Source organism: Ictidomys tridecemlineatus, chromosome 4, assembly GCF_052094955.1.
Source record: "Ictidomys tridecemlineatus isolate mIctTri1 chromosome 4, mIctTri1.hap1, whole genome shotgun sequence".
Taxonomy (NCBI): domain Eukaryota; kingdom Metazoa; phylum Chordata; class Mammalia; order Rodentia; family Sciuridae; genus Ictidomys; species Ictidomys tridecemlineatus.
This window is the reverse complement of record NC_135480.1, coordinates 95,987,477-96,010,153: the sequence shown is the minus strand read 5'-3', so window position 1 is coordinate 96,010,153 and position 22,677 is coordinate 95,987,477. Positions and strand designations below refer to the sequence as shown.

The following is a 22,677-nucleotide window of genomic DNA, read 5'->3' as shown; positions in this document are numbered from 1 at the left end:
CCCACATCGACTCTGGGTGTGACACATACTTGGCTTAGTCGATGGGACATTAGCAAGCATAGCACAAACAGAGGTGGGTGAGTACTTAACCGTGGGATTTACCCACTTGGAACACTCTCACCTGGATCCCTGAGCCACCAGAAGAGGTTCAGCAACTCACTGGAGAGCTCACATGAACAGAGAAAATGAACAGAGAGCCCCCAGCAGCCACCAACCATTCCAGCCATCCCAGCTAAGGCAGGATCTGTGGAGTGAAGAGGCCACTGGATGTTCAGACCCCAGCCACTCTTGGAACCAAAGGATCACCTAGCTGAGCCCAGGACCAGTGGCAGAATCTTGAAATACAAAACATCATCATTATTTAAGCCATGAAGTTTTGCAGTTGCTTGTTTTGGAATAAATACTGCAACAACCCAAAAGATCTGACAACCCTCCCTTCCTATCATTCGACTGATTTGAAGATGGACTTGAATCTGATGCCCTTGAATTCTGAATGTATTTAAGGAAAAACACGGTTTTAATGTGTGTATAACATGCCATTTGTCACTGTTGTTTAGTGCCATTTAACATAATATTTATCTGATTGGCATATCAGTTACTTCGCATCACTGAGAATTGGCTGTAACAGGGATTCTGTGTGCTTGGCAATGAGAAGATTGATTATGGTTATTATACTAATGGCTGGAAAAATGAATTTCATCAGGAAAGTTGTTTTGAAGCTATAGTGACAGGCCTGGTGGGTTTAGTCACTCAACATCATGGCTGCCTGCATGCAGAGTGTGGATCCTGCAGCACTGGACCAAGATGCGGGAGCTGGCAGGGCACATCTGCACGACCAGATAAAGTGCTGCCCAGGGACAGAAACACTTCTTAAACCCTTTTCCCTAGAGCCTCATCTCTTGTCCCATTGACTGGACCATCTTAGCAAGCAAAGTGTTTTGGAAGCGATTCTGTATTTTTCCATCAAGGGGTGGACCTCCCCTCCCCAGACAGCGCAGTGGGAGCCTGCTAGGAATACCTGACTTTCTTTGTGGCTTCAGGCCATCTGCTGCCTGATCTGCAATTGCGCAGGGAGAGCAACTGTTTTGAAAATATCAGCTGTACACATGTTTTCTTATGTAATGAAACATTTTGACAGTTAAGACTAAGCCAAATAAAAGGCTTCCACAGAAGCCTATCTGAAAGGGATAGAATTTAGGTGTATATTTTAAAAGATAAACTTGGAAATTTGGGAGCTAGCAGCAGTGTTTTCTCTCTCCATAGAAGGTTCTCATCACTCAACTCAATTAATGGCTTCATTTCCCCATTTTATCTCATCACAGTTGCACAAGTACAGGGTCTTGGTAGAAGAGAGGTCATCTTCCTGTTAATAGAAGCCTTGCTTCAAATTCCTGTCACAGTCACAAGAGGAACTGTGTGTGATTCCCCGTCTCCCCTCAGGACCCAGCTTCTCCACAGCTTCATTAGACTCACGGAGACCTCCACAGACCTTTAGCCCCCGAAAAGGAAAATGAGATTTGCTGGATGGTTTCAGGAAGGGGCCAAGCCTGGCGACAACACAGCATTAATGAAATGCACCTTCTGAGCCCTTTAATTGCTTCTAGTAGCACTTCACTTACAATCAATGTTCTCTGCCCCACAGCAATTTTCTTGTTTTGAAAAATAATAGTGTGACACACGCTTCAATTAGAAGACACAGACTGGCCACGCTCCCTAGCACCCACTGGACTGTCCCCACCTGAATTACACCCCAACCATTGACAAACAAATGGAAAGGACACAGAAGCTGAGAGGGTATCTCTGTAATTGAGCTGCAAAATGAGAGGAAACAGAAGAAGTGCTTCTATTAATAATGACGCAGTAATTGGAGGTCACCCAAAGAGAGCCCTGGTACACTCAACATTCACATTAGCTTTGCATGAAAACCATTATAGATCTTTCTAAAGGAATAATGTGAGCAATAGTGAGGTTGTTTATCAGATTTACCCAGTACCAGCCAGACTGTTCTTCCATCCCAGGGGAATTGGACCAGCCTAAAGCACCTTACTGCAAGAGAAAAATCATTTTGATTGGGGCCAGGGGGTAATTAATGTAAAGTTCAATTGCATGCCAAAATAGACCCCATATACTCTAAGCCATTTTGTAGGCATTTTCTCCTGTAGGAAGTGTATGTGAATAGTGGCCTCCTAAGGAAAGGAGAGCATCCTATACTTGCAAGGCAGAACTGGCAGGCCCTGAGGAAGGAGAGAGGCAGAGGCAGAGTGCAGGAAGCGCATTCAATCTGACATCTGAGTCTCATCGACCTCATTTGGAAAAAAAAATAATCCCCAGCTTTCTCCATTTTTTCCCCAACTGGATTGAGGGAAATTTATTATTGTTTAATGAGTCAATATCAAATTCTAATAAAGAGATCATGTTTTGGATAGCCGTTTTGTGGATGGATCATTATGGCATCAAGATAACTCTGCACATATTAAAATTGTGTGTACCCTTAAATATAATACCATCAAAATAGGTTTCTTTTGCAAAGAGAGTTCTATTTACATGAATCATATAACATCCCCAAAATGATATCTGCACAGGGATGTTGTTGAAGTGATATTAACAACTCCTCCTCTGGGTCAGGTTTTAAGGCTCCTTTAAGCAGGGTAAGAAGACACCTTTCAAGCTCTGTCCTTGGCTACAGCTGTGACCCTGCACACCATGGATTTGCTCCTATTCTTCCTGGACTACCTGGAAGACAACCGTATCTCCTCTCTCACAGGCTGCGTTTCCCTTGCTAGAATAAAACACCTGAGATGATCAACCTATAAGAGTGAAGGTTTATTTAGGCTCACAGTTTTGGAGGATTCAGTCCATGGTTGGTTGGCCTCATTGCTTCTGAGCTTATGATAAGGCAGCAGGAGCTTGTGGCACAGAATGAAAGAGAGAGCAAAAAAGGGACCAGAGTCCCACATCCTCTATAAGAGAACACCCGCCAGTGACCCAAGATCTTCTGCTAGGCTGCGTTTCTTAAAGGTCTCACCATCTTCCAATAAAGCCACAGGCTAGAGATCAATGTTTCAAGACACAGGGTGTTGGGGGACAATCTGGATCTAAACTAGAGCACATGCCTACCTAAACTTTATAAAAAAGACAACGTGGTTCTTGACTCCCTATCAGCTTCTCAGAGAAAAGCTGAAATTTAAATCCAGTCACACACAAGATTGCAAGCTTAAGGCCAAGAGCTGTGTCTATCCTCCTTTTACCTCATGCCTAGTATAACTTCCTCAGGCAAAGTGAATATCAAAAACCTTTCTAAAATAAGTTAGTGAAGAAATGGAGAAATAAAATCTCTATTTCTACTTGCATTAAACTGGTAGATAAGGGGCTCAGTCAGAGACTGTACTCAGTTGAATAGTACACTCCCCCCCAAAAAATTCATGTCCAGTTAGAACCCATAGATGCTTTGCAGATACAATAAAGATGAGGCCATACTGGAATAAAGGGAGCCCTAAATCCAATATGACTGATGTCCTTAAATGAAGACAGAAATTTGGACACAAAGACAAACATACAGAGGAAAAGGCCACATGAAAGCAGGGACAGAGACTGGAGAACTGGACCTAAAAGTTAATGAGTGACAAAGTTTCCAAGTAACCAACAGAAGCTAGAAGAGGCAAGGAAGAACTCTTCCGTGGAGTCTTTGAGGGAAGCCCAGCCTTGCCAACACAAGGATTTGGGACCTCAGTTCTTCAGAACTGCCTAATTTCTTTAAGCCCACAGTTTGGGCACCTTGTTACAGCAGCCCTGGGAAGACAATACAGGTGTTGCACAGGTAGTGAGTATTTTATGACTCCCTCGAGATCTGTAGGAAATATCACTTAGAACTCAGTGAGAAAGTAGAGGCCAGTGTAAACCACTTTCTGAGATGCCTGGGCATGAAGAAAGAGCCACTTTGGCACCATCTGCTCATCCCACCTTTCTCTTTTCTTTTAGACTCATCAGAAAGAAGGAAAGAAGTGCAAGTCACTCATGGCAATCCGTGAGCACACCTGCCTCACAGTGCCTTGATCTCCTCAATCCTGGTGTCCTTTCCTCCGCACCACACCTGCCTTTCACACCCAGCTGCATGCGTCTCATCCAGACTGTAAACCCTAACATCCTCCTCTGTCCTCAACTTCCTATCCTTACAGCCATCAGTTATATGTCCTCATTCATGGGTTCAATCGACCAACACAGAATTCTGCTCAGCACAGTTCAGGTGAGACTCGACACTCCAGATTTGGTCCCCTCTGGGGTCTCACTGCAAATGTGAGTTGCTGTGTGCTCTTCTGAGGATTGTGAGCTACATTGTCCCATGTGATTTTCTGTAATGATAGAAATGTTCGTATCTATGCCATGCAATATAATAACTAGTAGCCACTAGTGTGACTGAATTCTTAATTGTATTAATTTTAATTCATTTAAATATTAATGGTTATATGTGATTCATGAATACCAGAGTGAGTAGTGCAGATCTAGAAGCAATTTTTTTAATCAGACCAAAAGAGCCCGTGTGTGTGTGTGTGTGTGTGTGTGTGTATGTGTACATGCACATGCACACAATTTCCCAAAGATGAATATTAATTCTCAGAGCATAAGGAGGAAAAGAAACATTACCTCTTTATTCCTTAATTGGCAAGGCCATCTCCGCCTGCAATGGAGTTAATGTGCTACATGGCTGTGCAGATCAGTTCTAGTTTAATGCATCTCCTCCCAGTCCCCAACCCTTTTCAAATTGTACCCCTTTGGGCCACTGAGAATAAAAAATGGGCCCATTACTGAGCCTCCCACCCCTTAATGGCTGTTCCTTTAGCTACATAAAGATGTGCTGATGCTTTGAAATCACCATTTATAAGGACTTGATTAAGTAAGTTCTTAAAAGGTGTCATTCTTTTTCCCAGTCGGGGGAGAAAGAGAATTAAAGAAGAGATCCTTCTTCCAGTTACAGTTATGCCATCAATGATTTCCCCACTGCATTTCTAGTCTCTCCCTTTCTGCTAGTTCTTTCTCCTTGGCAACAGAAAGTACTGGATTTGAATCTCACTTTTTCTGCTATTTTCCTGGGCCTGATTCCAATTTCTAGTTCTTAGAAGTGTGTGACCTTTCATAAGTTCTATGAGCATTTACATGGATCTAAATCCTATCTATCTCTGTGGATTAAATGGAGTAAGGTATATGACAGACCTTGTACACTACCTTTTTTCTCTCTTTTTCTAAGGAGGCCTTCTTAAAAATAAGCCTGCAACTTCCCTATGAACAGCCACCAAGAAGTTGGAAACTACCATCAATACATACAGGAAGCTGCTCAACTGGCTATATGCCACCCAACACCTGAATATTTATAACTATCCAAAAAAATGAAGTATTTCTCAATAAGCCAGATCTAACCAGTAGTGTGGCCTTGGAAGAGGTGTGCACGTGGCTTGCTCTGATCACGGTAATGAAAGTGTGATGTTCATGCAGAGTGCCTGATGCAACACAGTCAGATAGAAAGTCTTTCAGCTTCTGTCTTCACACAGTCAGGCCTCTGGTCCTGAAATGAGCATCGGGCTTGTTTCTTTGGTTGGAATCATAGCTGCCTGAGTTAGCCAAGGGAGCCTTTTAAGATTTTTCTCATCTCAGGCAGGCTCTCTGTAGAGCCCTGTTTGATCAATAATAAAATAGCTATCCAGCCAGTCTAGCTGAGCACAAAATGGAGTTTGATTTTTCAGAGAGACACCAGTGTGGAGGACAATTCCCAAGGGCAATCTGCTTTGTGCAGATTCAGGACTCAGCTCTGGGTCAGGGCACACCTCAGCTAATTCCCTGATGGTGCATGAGTGTCTGGGACAATGGAAACTCCATGATTGCCTAATGGACATCCTTCACATGATTTGACGTCTGCAATGATGGCAGCAGCCTTCTTTCCTTCTGCCAGTACACGTGACCAGAGCTACACCCCATCAAAGTGACTGAGGCTACACTAGTGGTAGCCACTCATCATTGCCACTTCACTCTCCCTCATTCCTATCACAAATCTGTGAATATAATAGAGTTTAAAAAACAACAACAACAAAACCACATAGCCAGTCACAGTGGACATGCCTATAATCTCAGCAACTTAGGAGGCTAAAGCAGGAGGATCACAAGTTCAAAGGCAGCCTCAGCAACTTAGCAAGACCCTGTCTCAAAATAAAAAATAAAAAGGGCTGGGATGTGGCTTAATGGTTAAGTACCCGGATGTTCAATCCCTAGTACCAAGAAAATAAAAAACAACAATTTCATTTAAGTGCATATAAAAACTAAATAACAAAAATGCCAGACTGCCCTTTCTCCTTTTTAAAAATTCCTATGAATTTATTCAACAAACATTTATTGAGTTTACTAAATGCCAGAATCTGTATTAGACCTGGGGATACAAAGGAGCCCATGATCTAGTAGAGGGAGACAGACCTAAGAACAAGTCTTTGCAGTTCCTAACACAGGAGAGTAAGCGTTGAGATCAATGCCTGGCTGTGGAGTGGGAAGCCACACAGATGTGGGTGTGAATGCCAGCATCCGTTCTCTCTCCTGATTCCCCCCCACCTCACTAGCTATTATTCTCTTTTTAATTTTTTTTCTGGTTCCTCTTCCTCTTGCCTGCTCTTAAACCTTAGAGGGGCCCAGGCTACAGCCTTCATTTTCCATCTGTGTTCGCTTCTGGTGGTTTCATAGCTTTAGGCATTTAGCTCAGTGTGTGACTCTCAATTGTTCCTTCAGCTTTGAGAAACTTCTCAAGTTCTGATCTCTCCCCCATGCCCCAGACTCACCCATCCAAGGGCTTACCTGCCATCTCCTTTTGGACTTAATATGGTTTCCATGTGGTTTGTGCCCTCTAAAATTTATGTCCCTGATATCACAGCTTTGGGAGGTGCTGTCTTTAAGAAGTGTCACCTCTTCAAGGAGGATATGGCCTTTGTCCCAGGAGTGAGTTGGCTCTTGCAGGAACCAGTCCGTGATCCACAAGAGCAGATGATTACAAAGCAAGTTCACACACCCCCCACCCACCCACCCACCCCCACCCCCCCACCTCCCCCCGTGCTTGGTCTTCTCTCCTGTGTACCTGTTTGCTTTTCTGCTTTTCCACCAGGAGATGAAGCAATATGCAGCCCTCAACAGATGTCAGGATCATGCTCCTGGACTTACCCATTTCCTGAACCATAAGCCAAAATAAATCTCTGTTCTTTATAAATTACTCAGTTGTTTCATTATAGCCACAGAAAACAAACTAAAACAGATGTCTACTTGAGATCTCACGCTTCAGTGGATTCAAACTGAATCCCGGCCTTCCCTGAGGAAGTCTGCCTCTCCCAGTGCACACAGCTCAGCTGATGGCAACTACATCCTTGTAAATGCTCCAGTCAAGACCACCAGAGTCACTGGATTGCTGCCTTCCCCCACAGCCCAGGTCCAATCCCTCAGCAAATCCTTTAAGCTGGCTACAAGAAAAAAAAAATTAGACAAAATATTTAACAGTTTATTTGAGCAAAAAAACAATTCATGAATTGGGGAACACCAGACCAGAAGAGGATCAGAGAACTCTGGTCTGCAACTGGGACAGGGAATATTCACAGACAGAACAGGAAGTACAGAAAGAGCTGATTGGTTACAGCTGGGCCTTTGCCTTATTTGGACATGGCCTGATCAGTGGGCTGCCTGTGATTGGCTGAAGTTGGCTGTTTGTGATTGCTGAGCCCAGGTATGTTATTCCAAAGAGATATTGCTAAGTTAGATTGTTTACATACCAAACCAGGTTGGAGTTTGTTATGCAAGAACTCCCTGGTATGGGATAGCTTCTGGCCAATTTAATTAAACTAACTCTATTATTCCAGTCTAAGGCCCTGTTGTCTGTCTTGGACCATTGCAATAACTTTTTTACTCTGCTCCAGACTTGACCACCCATTTCATTCTTCATAGGTGACCAGACTAATCCTTTTGTCACTCCTTTGCTCAAATCCCCCAATGGCTTCCTGTCAATCTGGGGATATGTCTGAGGGCCCTCTGTGGCTACAGAGCAGTCCCTGCTAGCTCTGAACTCTTCTTCTGTCCTCACCATGCTTTGTCCTCCTGACTTGTTCTCTGTAGACCATGTATATTCCCACTGCAGGGTCTTCACTCCCCCCCCCCCCGCCCCCGCCCCCCCCCCCCCGTACCCTCAGGGATTGCTCCCTCACCCTCTTCAAGTCTCCACCCAAATGTCAGTGAGACCCTCCCTAACCACCCTCTAAAAGAGCACCCACTCCTACCCATGACTCTCTGCAACTTTATCTTGCCTTTTCTTCACAGAACTATCCCCTTATGACATTGATGGAATGGATTCTTATTTATTGTCTATTCCCAGACTCCATAAGATGAGGTGTTTTGTTTTGTTTTTTAACCCAAGCCTGTGTTCCGAGGGCCTAGAAGAGTACCAATCCATAGCAAGACCTCAATAAACATCTGTTGAATGAAAGAACAAATAAACAAACTTCATTAGTCATAGTGGAGATGAGTCTGAAGTGCCTGGGTGCCTGCCCGGCTAAGAGCCCACATCTAAGAGAAAGAGCATAGCAACTCCTTACATAGAGGTCATGTTGTATATCATGTAACCCTGCCACCCCAGTCAGAGCTGGTTAAACCAGCAGTGTTCACTGTGATCGCCTCCCCACACTGTGGCCCTGCTGCTGCCCACCTCCTTCCCAGCTACTCCCTGGACAGCCAACATATTTGGACCACAACAAAGCTGTTCCACAGAAATCTAGTAGATGCTGAATGTGCATTTTCAAATTATCTAGTACTCATATTGTTAAGATGGAAAAAGGAAGAGGTGACATTAATTTTAATTTTATTCAGTATATCCAAAATATTATCATTTAAGCAAGTAAGCAAGGATACAAAACACTAGTGAGGTATTTTACATTCTTTTATGTGGTGCTAAGTCTTTATAATCGGATTTAAAGTGTACACTTACAGGACATTTCAATTGTTACTAGTCCTATTTTCTACTGTTTAATAACCACATAGCTACTATATTAAAGTGAAGCTCTAAGAAGGTCACAGTTACTAGTGAATGGATAACAGTGTCTTCAGTCAGGATCAATGTTTGTCTTCTCTTTTACTTCCTTTCTGTAAATTAACTCATTCAAACAGTGGTCTGGCCTTTTAGGCAATAATAGACTTTTCCCATTTGGTAAGGCCCATGTTCTTGAGTTAAGCCTGGCTTCCTTCCTCACTGTATTCCAGCTTCTCCACCTGAAACAGGATAGACAGATTTAGGGGGAGAGGAGTTGGAAACTTCACATAAGTGTCCTACTTTAAGACACATTTTTCTAGAGAATTGTTTTTTAGCACTGTGCAATAGAAGATTGTATTCAATTATTTCTGTTGCTATAACAAAGTACCTGAGGCTTTACTTTATAAAGACAATAAATTTATCTCAGTTTGGGAGACTATTTTTATGTTGTTTATATACTATTTTTTGCCTTTGGTGAGGGCTCCTCTTGGTTTCTCACAATATGATGGAGAAGCAGATAGAAACAGCTACATACAGAAGGGGACAAGCGTGTAGGATAGCCTCACTTCATAATAACTCTCTCAAGAGAACTAATTCATTCTCTAAGAATAACATTATTCCCATCCAAGGGCAATGACCTGATGATCTAATTATTTTGCACTACCCCTCTCCTTTTAAAGTTTCTGCCATCTGAACACTGCCAGGCTGAGGAAAGAGCCATAGCAACTCCTTACATAAAGCTCCACATGAATCTTTAGGGTACAAACCACATTCAAACCATATCAATAAAACTTGACACAAACAGTGCTTTGCTTGCAATTTAGCTTTTTTTTCCCCTTTCTGGTATATTTCTCTTAGCAGGGAACCCCTTAAGGAAAAAGGACTGAATGGTAGAATTCAGGCACCAAAACCCCGTCTTCCATCTCACACAGATACCTGACATGACCTAGCAGGAAGATAATGTCCAGAGAAGGTTCCATATAGCCATGAAGGCTTGCCCAGGGAGTCTTCTCAGCAGCCTGTAGAAGCAGAGAGACCTTGGAGAGAAAGTAGAAATCGGAGTCCACAGAATAGCAAACAGCCCGAGGGGGAAAGAAGCTGTATGGACAGGAAACATCATGAGCAGCGAAGGATTAAGGAGCTTCACAAGTGTTAGAGTTAGATAAAAGGTGTCCTGTAAAAGTTCATGTGTGAGACAATGAAAGAAAGTTCAGAGGTGAATTGATTGGGAGCCTTAACCCCACCAGGGCATTAATCCTCTTGAATGGATGAACTGGGGGTAATTGTAGGCAGGAAGGGTGTGACTGGAGGAGGGGAGTCACTGGAGATATGCCTTTGGGTTTATATTGTGTCCCTGTTGAGTGGAGCACTCTCTCTGCTTCCTGGTGTCCTGAGGTGCTTTCCTCCACCACACTCTTCCACCATGGCGTTCTGCCTCTCTTTGGGCCCAGAGCAATGGAGTCAGCCATCTTTGGACTATGACCTCTGAAACCGTGAGTCCCAAATAAACTTCTCCTCCTCTAAATTTGTTCTTGTCAGGTATTTTGGTCACAGCAATGAAAACACTGACTAAAACGACAAGAAAGCAGAAGTAAGCGCAGCCACCAAAATGGGGACACTGGAGAGAGTGGCTGTTGTTTTCCGGTGACATTCCTGGTCTGCAGAACTGCCAACAGTGTTTCCTTGCTTTCTTCATTTGCCTGTGGATTCTTCAATACATCACCATTCTATGGGGTACCCAGATGTGCTTCTATTCTTTGCCCCCCTCAAAGGCTAGTCCCCTTTTCCCTTCAAGTATCTACTGAAAGGACAAATCTGTTGTGTCTGGGCCCCTTATTTCTTGACCTTGTTCTGTCCCAGAGCTCCTCAGCTATTTAGGAAAATAACCTTCCAGAGGCCCCTTCTCAAAAATATCCAGACATGATTAAATAGCACAAGCCTTCCCACGGGTACTCTCACCAACTCCTGGCAAGTGTCCGCATGAAAACAGGCAGCAGAAAGCCCAGCTCTGGCTCTGGCCCGAGGAGCTGGCTGTGTACTGCCTTCTTTGCCCTGGACAAGGTCTCTCAGACTCACAACTGCCAAGCAGTGCCCTCATAGTGAGTTAATTAACCACGCGCCTTCTCGAGGAGATCTCTCTGCAAACTTCATTATGGCACATGGGTTAAGCATGTGTTGCTTAAAGTCCTGTGCTAGATGGTTGTGTTGCCCTCTGGGCATTCAAAATTTTAGTTTGAAGAGAAAATAAGAAAATGCTACCTGGGAAAGATGGTTTAGGCTTTGGAATTAGAAATCCTCTGTGGTCAGTATTAATTTTCTTGTTAATACCATAATTGCTGCCAATTGAAGTGCACTCCGTATTGCTAACACTTTCCATGTGGATAATCTGTGCTAAGCCACCCCTTGAAGTTCTCTCTGCTATTATTGCCTCCTTTACTTCGTTAATTCCTTTGTTTAATGTCCATGCAATATTATCGGCATATTCAGCTAGATTCCTACATGTAGCCTGGAATTCAGCAAAAGTAGGAAATAAAAGAAATTACCTAATGACCTTTAAGTAGTCAATTATTTCTTCAACACTTTCAGTCCTCTTCCATTCTAGCTCACAATATGGGTCACATGAGAGAGATGCTGTCTACTCCCATGCCAAAGGGAAGCAAGAAGACCTGAGCAATGATGATAGAAGTCTACCAGGAAGAGGAGAGCAGATGTGTAGCTACTCTAAGTAGTCTTCTTTTGATTTTTGAATTTTTTTTTCAAATATTACAAAATTCTGAAATCTGAAAAAAATCAAAAATACTTTTCTGATTATCTCTATTTAGATTTTCATGTGTCAGTGTCTGCCTAATCCCACATCACTATAATAAGTGGATGTGATATGCTCCAAATCAGAGTCACTCTTTCCTATAACAAAGAACCCTCACCAGGGAGAAAGTAACATACCAGGAAATCGCCAAGTTTTGCAAAATGCATTGTAAAAGTCTTTTGAAAAAATCCATACTCAATCACTTTAGTAGATTTTTTTTTTGGTTAAAATAATTATCATCTACCTCTCAGCTCTTTTGGAAAATATGGTATGACAGGAATTCTGAATCAATGAACAACAGCCATGTTGCTAAAGACTCAATTTTTTAGCCTTTACAACATTCATGGTAATAAAAAAAATAATGGCTGTATGTATTAGGAATTATGTTCAGCTGCTAGAAACACAACCAGACTACTGTGCTGAACACAGGAGCATTTGCTCATGTAAAAGCAATGTAGAAGTGAGCATGGTGTCTCATGCTTTTTATCAAAGACCCAAAATCCTTTTATCCTTCTACTCAGCCATCTCCGCCACATGGCTTCCTTTTTCAAGATCACAACATGTTTACTAGAGTTTTGGCCATCATGACCATGATCCAGACAAGAAACAGAAGAGGAAAGGGCAAAAGAGGCACATGCCAGCTGCATATATCACCCTTAAGGAGCTGTTTCAAACTTAATGCTTTATCTTTTTCCCTACCTAATTATTTTGTGTTCCATTCATCTTCTATACGAGCTAAAATTTCAACCACATTCATCTGAACCAAAAAGGTCCCATTAAGACTAATAACATCTTTGCCATTACCAGCTCTCCAACATCCATCATTTTTTAGGTCACCCTCCCCACCTTATTGTATGTCATTTCATCAGTAGCAGGGTCCTGCTTTCCATGACAAAACCCAAAGGGACAGGATCCTTCCTCTCCCTGCTTTCTGGGATAGGAACATGTGATTCAGGCTCAACCAATCAGACACTACTATATGGTTGCTTCCACCTTTGAAAAATTAACAAATGCAAAAGGAACCAGGAGAATAGTAGCAAAGGCAGCAGTAAAGTCCACTAGAGGCACAGTGTCCACAGCAAGAGTGGAAGTATCTGGCAAGCCAGGTCCTACTATAAAAGGCAGTTGTTGGTCCTCCTGCTTTTTGGTTCTATGGTCCCACTGGGTTCCTGTCTGTCCTCCATGTCTGACCCTCCAGCCACTTATCAGTTCTTATCTCCCTTTGTACTTCCAATATGTCCCCTTTTTGATTAAGATAGCCAGGGTTGGTTTTGGTTACATGCACCAAAAGCACCTTCACTAATACAAAAAGAAGATACATTGCTATTCTAGTCTATACCCTTTGGTTACCAAAAATAGAAGCCCACATAACTGATCAAAAGTATAGACATGATACCTAAAATTATAAACACTGGGCCTGAAAAGATATTGGGTTATCATTGGAAATAAAAGCTGACCCTCAGGGCCCACGTGGACTCTCATCTCTTTCAGTCTCTGCATAAATGCTTATTTCCCATCTGATTTATTCACAAGCTTTCTTTGATTACTCCTATTTTCATCACCTCCACAACTTTTGCTTCCTCTTTATGGCTTTTTCTTAACACTGGAGATGAAACCCAGTGGTAGGCAAATGCTCTACCACTGAGCACACTCCCAGCACTCTGCATGATCTCTTGAGTAGAATCTCTGTGACTTTTTTGCAGACATCCTATTAAGGAAGCATTTCAATTTCAAGCTTCATATCTTTTTTTTTTAAGTTTTGATCAAGGAACTGATTAATGAGTAGATCAGGGATATATCATGATCAAATCAGCTATTACAGGAATATGGGGGTGCATGCCTGGATCTGTGCCTTCAGCAGAGGCTCCCAGAGTAGGAATATGGAGGCTGACCAGGCAGTGGAAACTTTCTAATACTGCAGTTATGCACTATGTTACAATGTGACATGATGTGACATTCTGTTATATAAAGGCAAGACACAGTTTTTGGAGAACAGACCTGAGATGCTCGATCTGTTATGTTTTGCACATGTACTATAAGTCCAGAAGCTGAAGATATTATAAAGAAGATAACATATTTCTGCCTTTAAGAGCTTTATAATACACACAAACACACACACACACACACACACTAAAAATAATTAATATGTACCTAGTTGACTGTTAAACATGATTACCCACAGAGTGGAAGGGAAATTCAAAGGAGGGAAAGATCATTTCAGCCAGGTAATTAGGAAAGCCTATAGAACAGAGGAATTTCGTTATCTTGATAGAAGAGCAGAGAAAAAATAAAACTAAAAATTAGCTTCCCAACCTGACAGGAGGAGTGGGACAGAGGTGGAGCATCTGAATCAGAGAATGAATTTGAAGAAATGAGACCCAGAAAACCCCTACTAAAACAACCTACAGATTTGTCATGTACACCAGAAGGAAACAGAAACCTGCATGCATTCTAATTTGGGTAGTTTACAAAGGAGCCTTCTAACTCTAACCCATAGCAAACAAGATAATTAGAACCAACCTTGATGCTGGAAATCTGAACAATATATACAAACACCTACCTGAAGGATCATAGAACTAACAAAACGGGGTAAAAATCACTATTTCAGGATTGGGAAGTGATGGAACCCCGAGAGGTGAGCCTGTCATTTCCAGCCACTTTCCCCTTAGGCATGTTTGTTAATTCCAGAGTGGGTGACTTACAGACTGATAAATAGTACCTCTGAAAGTCTTGAGGAGCAAAGAAAAGAGAAATACAAGTCCAGAGACTATTAACTACCACAGGGGAAACGTGATACATACTCTTAAGATGGAGCTCAGAAGTTTATCAGCTGTCTTAGGGACTATGGCTCAACTTCAAATCATTTCAAACCCTAAAATTGAATTGAGGTGTTCTTAAAGTGCTAATAGTCTCTCCAAACCCATACCAAAAGTAAATATAAATTCTCTCTGGAAGGAGATAATATCTGGGACCTCAAAAGTATTTCTACAAGCAATTTGCAATATAATGTCCAGCACATGATCAAAAATAACAGGGCATGTGAGGAATAAAACTACATGGAAAAAGCTTGCAAGAATACCAAACAATAAAAACACAGCCACAGGGTGTCTAGATATTAGTTCCATCACACTTAGACTTGAAAACAACTAAGTTTCCTATGTTCAATAACATAAAAGATAAAGTTGAAAATTTTGGCAAGGAACTACAAAAAAGAAAGAAAGAAATACTAGTTCATGAAGAAATTTTCCATAAAGAAGCAGGAAGTTACAAGAAGGAGAGAGCAGGCCAAGAAGAGGGTAAGAAATAGAGAGGATATGATCAGGGAAGTTTAATACTAAATAGTTAATCAACATTCCAAAAGGAGATATTTAAAAAATAAAAATAAAATAGGAGAGAAAGGAAAAATACTAAACTGGAAATGGCTCAGAACCTCACCAAACTGACTAAAGACATGAAGTCACAGATTCAAGAATTCACAGTAAGGATAAATAAAAACATAAAATTAGGTACACCATATTAAACTGTTGAAAACTAAAAACACACACAGAAATCCTAAAATCAGATGAAGAAAGTATTGACTTATCTATAACAGACCTCCTACTCTCAATATAAAGAATTTCTACAAATCAATTAAAATTAAAAAGACAAATCAATAGAATTAAAAGTCAAGAAATTTGAAACCAATACTTCACAAAAGGAGATATCCAAATGGCCTTAAACTTACAAAAAGGTGTTCAACTTCACTGATAATTTTAAAAAAATACAAATTAAAGTTACAAGGAGATATCACAATACCCTCACCAAAAGTGGCTATTAAATGGCAAAATAAAGTGTTGGATGAAGATGAGGCAGAAAGGCAACTTTCATACACCAACTTTAAAAACAGTTGTATCAGCTAAAGTTGAACAAATACAGACGAGAAAGTTTATAGCAGCACTATTTGAAACAGCCAAAAACTAGATAACCACTTTTTTGCCTATGAAGAGCAAGATAGAGGAGCTGGGGTTGTAGCTCAGCAGTAGAGTGTTCGCCTACCATGTGCAAGGCTCTGGGTTCGATCCTCATAACCACATATAAATAAATAAGTAAAGGAATTGTGTCCAACTATAACTAAAAAATAAATGTGTTTTAAAAAAGAGCAGGATGGATAAAGATTGTTGGCATACTCACACAGTAAAGCAATATATAGCACTGAAAATAAACACACTATGGCTAAATGGATAAGTCTCAAACGATGCTAAACAAAACTCAGAAGAATACATATTAGATAAAGTTCAAAACACTTGCAAAATTAGTGTTCAGGAATGTATATCAATTGGTAAAATTATAAAGAGAAAGTAGCAATCTCCACAAAAATCAAGATTTGGTATAAATGGGAATCAAGAGGAGTAGACATTGAGGGGGTGGGTTTGAATGGTATTGGACATGTTCAAATGCAGATAATATGAATCTTCCTCATGAGGCTGTAAGAGAAATTGATTGATTTATAAGCAAAATGTTTAAAACAACTTCTGACACATAGGAGGTGCTACTTAACAGTTAGCTCTTATTTCATTATAAGTCTGCACTGAGACCCAGTAAAATTGAGTAGTGTACACAAGCCCACACGGCCGGTAAGGGAAAAGCTAGAATTTGAGCGGGTGGCTTCAGAGATAGCACCCTTTCCTCTTCACCTGGGAGAACTCTGTGACTTCTCCTCCTGAGAGTAGAGCTCAAGTTTGAGCTTGCTAGAAGAGCAGAAGGATCTGTTTTCTATGTGGTCTGACATGCCTTATTCATGGTGGCACCTTCCAAACTCAAAATGAAACTTAATCTCTAAGACAATAGTGTTGGAAGGTGGGGACTAGCAGGATGGGCTTAGGTCATGAAGGCTCCATCCTCATGAATGGATTAACACAGTAGAGGGCTTGATGAGGGAGTCTGTACTTTCTCTCTTAGCCTTTCCACCTTCCTCCATGTGATGATACAGCGAGAAGGCCCCTGCCAGATGCCAGCACCTTGATACTAGACCTCCTAGCTTTGAGAACTATGAATCAATAAACTTTTATTCTTTATAAATCATCCAGTCTGTGGTATCCTCTTACACCATCACAAAACAGACTGAGACCTAACGTAAAATGCAAAACTATAAAACCTCTAGAAGAAAACAAATGAGAAAATTTATGCAATATTGGATTTGAGGGTGAGTTTTTAGATAAAATACCAAAAGCATGATCAATGAAAGAAAAATTTTATAAGATGGACACTTTTTTAATTTAAAATTCTTGCTCTATGAAAAACATGGTAAAGAGAATATTTTTTTAAATCCACAGACTTGAGAAAATACTTGCAAATAAAGCATATCTGATAAAGGACACATATTCAAAATATGAACTCTTCATTCAGCCTCAACAATAAGAAAGAACACAGCCCAATTAAAATGAAACTCCAGTGACCAAAGCTAGAATAATTCAAGCAAGAAAACAAATAATGTCATATGCATTATAAACTAAAGCACAAAATAAATACCTATGAGTTTATATTGATACAAATAAATGGGGGGAATAAAACAATCCTCAGGACAGAAGAATTCCAAATAATTTATGTAGATATTCCACTTTCAAGAAGGTAGAGTATAACTACCTTTAAGCACAAGCACCACATAGTGACACCTTCACAGAGCACACTTTGGAAAGTGGGGAGAGGTGTGAATTAACAGTTTCTATTAAAAAAAAATTGACAAACGTTATCTGAGACAAATGATTGAAGTCAACATCAACAGTGGTGAGTCATGTTGACGGTATACACTCTTGATACAGTGTGGTGGAAATGGCTTTACCTCCGTGGTTTTCCTCCCCAAAACTTACAGCCACCAGTATAACTCTAAGTAGAATGCCAGAAGAGTCTCGCCTGTGGGACATTATGAAATTCTTGACCCCATACTCCTCAAAACTGTTAAGGTCATCAAAAACAAGCTCAGTCTGAGAAAGCAGTTCAGTCAAAAAGAGCCTAAGGAGACATGATAATTACAATAACATAGGATCAGAAATAGAACAGAGAAAGAACCTTAGAATAAAGGGAAAGGACGGAGGATGGGAAAAGGAAAGACAGTGGAATGAATCTGATGTAACTTTCCTATGTGCATATATGAATGTACCACAGTGACTCTCACCATCATGCACATGCATTCAGTATGGGTAAATGGCAGAAAGATCAGTAGAGAGAAGGGAACCAGGATGGGGGGAGGGGAAGGAGAGGTACTAGGAACTGAATTAGAACAAGATTTATTTCATGCTTTTATAATTATGTCAAACTGGATTTTACTGTCATGTATAATGAAAAAGAACCAATAAAAATGAATACAAGAAAATTTTTAAATAAAAAGTATAGATTTGGGTTAATAACAATAGATCAATATTGGTTTATTAATTGTGACCAAGGTACCATACAATGCAAAGTGTTAACAGCAAGAGAAACTAAACTGGGCGTTACCCCGCGCTCTTGTAATCCCAGCTGCTCAGGGGCAGAGGAAGGAGGATCCCAAGTTCAAAGGCAGCCTGGGCCACACAGTGAGACACCCCCCCTCTCAAAATAAAAAGGGCTGGGGGTGTAGCTCAGTAGTAGAGGCTTGTCTAGCATGTGAGAGACCCTGGGTTCAGTGATCAGAATCATAAACATAAAACGGGGTGCGGTTACGTTGGAAACTCTGTGCTGTCTTAGCAACTTTTCTGTAAATATTGTTTTCTTAATAGCTCCCTATATTAGAAAAGTTCCTTGTGGTTTTATTTCTCCCATTTTAAGAAGTGATAACTGAGGCTTGAAACGTTGAATGAGCTGATCGGAGTCACACAGCTAGGAGGCTGACTCAGGCCTGTTGGACTCTAGACTCTGGTGTTTTCTTTTCCCTTGGGCTACCAATTGTTCAGTTTTCTTAGATAACCATGACAAAAATAAAAGGTGACAGCAGGATGATGAATATTGCAGGTCACAGTAAAGAGTGGAGGACAGGGCTTTGAAAATCTCTCTCTCTCTCTCTCTCTCTCTCTCTCTCTCTCTCTCACACACACACACACACACACACACACACACACACACACACATACACACACACACACATACACACACACACACAAGCAGGTAATGAGCTGACCACTCCCTGAGCAGTGCATCTCTCCAGGGTCAGGTGACAGGTCGACTGGGCAGCTGTCACCTAGCTGTGCAGCTCTCCGCAGGCGGGGCCAAGTTTGCCGGTCCTGGATTCCTATCCTTCCTGCTCTGTGTGTCCTACCACAGCGGAGCCACCCGGGAGCTGCACCCAGTGCCTGCCACCTCTGCCTCCCATGAGTTGCGGGTGTGGAGGGGTCTCTGTCCTTATCCTTACCATGCATTCTCCCTTTGTCCTTGGTGAGTAGTAGCACACACTAGGAGGCTTTGTTGAAGTCTCTGCACGCCCCGATGGGTCTGTAATGGAGTCTTCAGAGGCTTCTGGGTTATTTTCTTTCTCTCTTCAAATTTAAAAAGGCTTCTTCCCTTGCTAACTCTTTGGGGTTTATCCAGGGTGTCTGTGAATGAAAATGTTCATGATCTCATGCTGGTGTAGCAACTTCCCCGCGTACCTCCTGGGGCCTTAGCCAGTTAGGCCTGAAAGCTGATCTCCAGAACCTGTTTTCAGGGCAGGCTGCCCACAGGGTTAAGTGGTTGCTAGCCCACAATGCCACCCGCCCCCCCCCCGCCCCCAACCCAGGGCCTGCAGGATTCAACACATTTGAGGCCCAGCCACTGCTGAGCTTTCTTTGAAAAGTGAAGCAGGTTTGCTGACTCCTTTTACCATTTCTCCTCTGTTGGGATAGACTCTCTTCAAGGCCGTTGGGCATGCCAATCATTCCTCCCTTTCTACCTGGGAGGCACCTTCCTACCTTTCAAGACCAGGCTTTCATGTCACCTCCTGTGAGCAGCTTTCACCACCATGGGCACCTTAAAGCTCCCCTCCTCTGCACTCACATACCACTGACTTTTTTTTTCAACCCATAGTAGGGCCACTAGGGAGGGGGAGGGCTGCAGAACAACACAAGAAGGGATTGCTCTTCTCCCAGGCAGCTATGCCCAGGGAAGAGGCAGATAGACTATAAGCAATAGCAGTTGCAGAATATCATGATCCAATTTAGTCACTTAAAGAGCCAGAAACAGAACAGACATGCCTACACACACCTGGGAAAGCTGTTCAGCCTATTGGCCAGGACTCTGTGTCATTTGTGGGATCTAGTAGCCACCCCAAGTGAGGAAAATACTGATCACCCCTGTCTGTGCTGCCCTCAGAGTCAAAGCTGCAGATAGCTTGTGCATTGCCATGATAGGAAATGGGGAAAGGTGCCCTTTCCTCTGGCGTATGCACCCCTCACCAGGGTATCCTTTACCGTGCAGCTCAGACTGGATTTTATCTTTCTCAACTGGTTCCTTTGGGTTTCAATAACCTATATTACCTGACTGAGTAAATAAACTCAACATGAGTTTAAAGTACAGTGGGGTCAACCATTGATGTCCTTGAGATTTGAAGCAAGGAACTCTTTTTGGTTTTATTCCCTCACTAGTAGAACACCCTCACTTACAAACTAGTTAGGTTTATAAAATGATTTCAGCTTACTGGACCTCTATCCTACTTATCTGTTAAATGAAGCCCATAATGCATTTTTCTGAGGGTTATAAAATAGACTAAAGAAGGTATTATTGACATATTAGTGTCTGGTTGTTATGGTTTAGATATTGTGTGTCCCCCAAAAGCTCATTTGTGAGAATGCAAGAAATTTCAGAGGTGAAATGATTAGATTATGAGAGGGTTAAAATTATTAATGAATCAATCCACTGATATGGATTAACTGGATAATAACATTCAGGTAGGGTGTGAATGGAGGAAATAGGTCACTGGGGGTGTAACTTTGGAGTCCATATTTTGTCCTGGTGAGCAGTTATCTTTCTGCTTCCGGGCCATTAGGTTCTGAGCTGCTTTCCTCTGCCAAGCCCTTCTACCACGATGTTCGGCTTCTCCTTGGACCAGAGCTAAGGAGTCAGTCATTTATGAACTGAGACCTCTGAAACCATGAGCTGAAATATACTTTCCCTCTTCTACGTTGTTCTTGCCAGGTCTTTTGGTCACATCAATGAAGTATGTGACTAAAGCAGAAATTGGCACTGTAGAGTTGTTGCTGTGACTAACATAACCGTGTGGTTCAGAAGCCTTTGGAGTTTGGTAGGAAAATTTTTTGAGAAGTTTAAAGATGAAAGCTGGAGAAGTTTTGGAATGTTATAAGCAGAGTTTATGGGTGATTCTGGAGGGAGTTCAAAAGACCAGAATGCCATAGTACATGGACAATAAAGACTGGACTCCTGAGGTTTCAGAGGAGAAGGAGGAATCTTTTGGAAATTGGACTCGAAGACATTCATTACATGTTGGCAAGAAGTTGTTTATATTTCGCCCACATCCTGAAACTGTGAGGCTGAATTTAAAGGTGATGGACTAATTAATCTGGATAGGAAATTTCAAGGAAGCACAGCATTCAGGTGGTGGCATGGATATTGTAGCAGATTTTAGCCAAGTTTACTGTGATGATCAGGAGCAGAAAGCAAAACAAAGATTTGAGGAACTTGCAGTTTGGCCAGAAAAGTGCAAGTAAAATTTTGTCCAAGGAAGTTTTGGTTGCAAAAGACATTAAAGTCACTAAAGAGATGCTAAGTACTTACCCAGAAACAATAGGAAAGATGACTTGAAGGCATCTCAGGAACTGGCAAGACCACCCCATCTCAAGGGTGTATAAGTAAAAATTCCTTTATGAAGAGACCATAGGGATTCAACTGCCCATGCACTCAGAAGCTGCTATAACCATGGTCCCTTGAGGCTTTATTAATGCTCAAGATGGCAACAAACCATGGTGTCCACCATGTGGTATTAGTTCTGTAGAATTTTGTAGGATTCTGGAGTTAAGGAGTCGTGGAGGCTTCTGCCAAGACTTCAAAGGAGAGTATGGGAGGCCAGGCAAAGTGTAGCAGAGTCAAAGTCCCTGCAGGCTGCCCCTGAGAGGGTGATTCATGAAGATGTGATAAGAAAGTCAAAGCTGCAGTGACGAATGCCAAGATTAAGAAATGCAGTAATGTGGGATGTCTGCCAAGGAAAACTGCAGGAATCAAGCAGAAACAAGCCAAGAGAGAGGCCATGTGGGCTGCAATCAACAAAGCCATAGGGATGGAGCTACACAGCCCTTTGGAGAAAACATAATGCCAAGTGCCCCAGATACCAAATTTGTTTGCCAGCTGGATTTAAGTCTGCTTTGGTTACACTGGTTATTTCTATGTCCCTATTTCTCCCTTGTAGAATGGAAATGTTTACACTGTGCCATTATATATGGGATATATGTAAATTGCTTTGGGTTTTGACTCATAGTCAAGGGTTTGTCTTGTATCAGATGAGATTTTGGACTTGGACTTTTGGGTAATGCTTCAACTGTTATGACTATGGGGACTCTTGAAAGTGAACTACATGTAGTTTGCATTGAGATGGGCCAGGAGCACAATGTTATGGTTTAGATATGAGGTATAATGTATGATTTAGATATGAGAGGATCAATCCACCAATATGGATTAACTGGGCAGTAACTGAAGGTAGGTAGGATGTGACTAAAGGAAATAGGTCACTGGGGTTTATATTTTGCCTCTGGTAAGCAGAGCTTTTTGCTTGCTTCCTGGATATCATGTTCTGAGCTGTTTTTCTTCACCATGCCCTGCCAGTATGATGTTCTGCCTCACCTTGGGCCCAGAGCAATAGAGCTGGCTGACTGTGGCCTGAACTTCTGAAACTATGAGCCAATAA

The 22,677-nt window shown here is 41.8% G+C and overlaps 1 long non-coding RNA gene across 1 annotated transcript; it reads right to left on the bottom strand.

Moving 5' to 3' along the window:
• Positions 1–8,849: 8,849 nt before the first annotated feature.
• Positions 8,850–21,887, bottom strand: LOC144376860 (uncharacterized). Its single transcript, XR_013437229.1, has 3 exons — positions 21,555–21,887; positions 19,201–19,381; positions 8,850–9,273 (listed from the first exon to the last, which is right to left on the bottom strand). It is a non-coding gene; the product is annotated as an uncharacterized LOC144376860 (long non-coding RNA).
• Between the last annotated feature and the right edge of the window lie 790 nt (positions 21,888–22,677).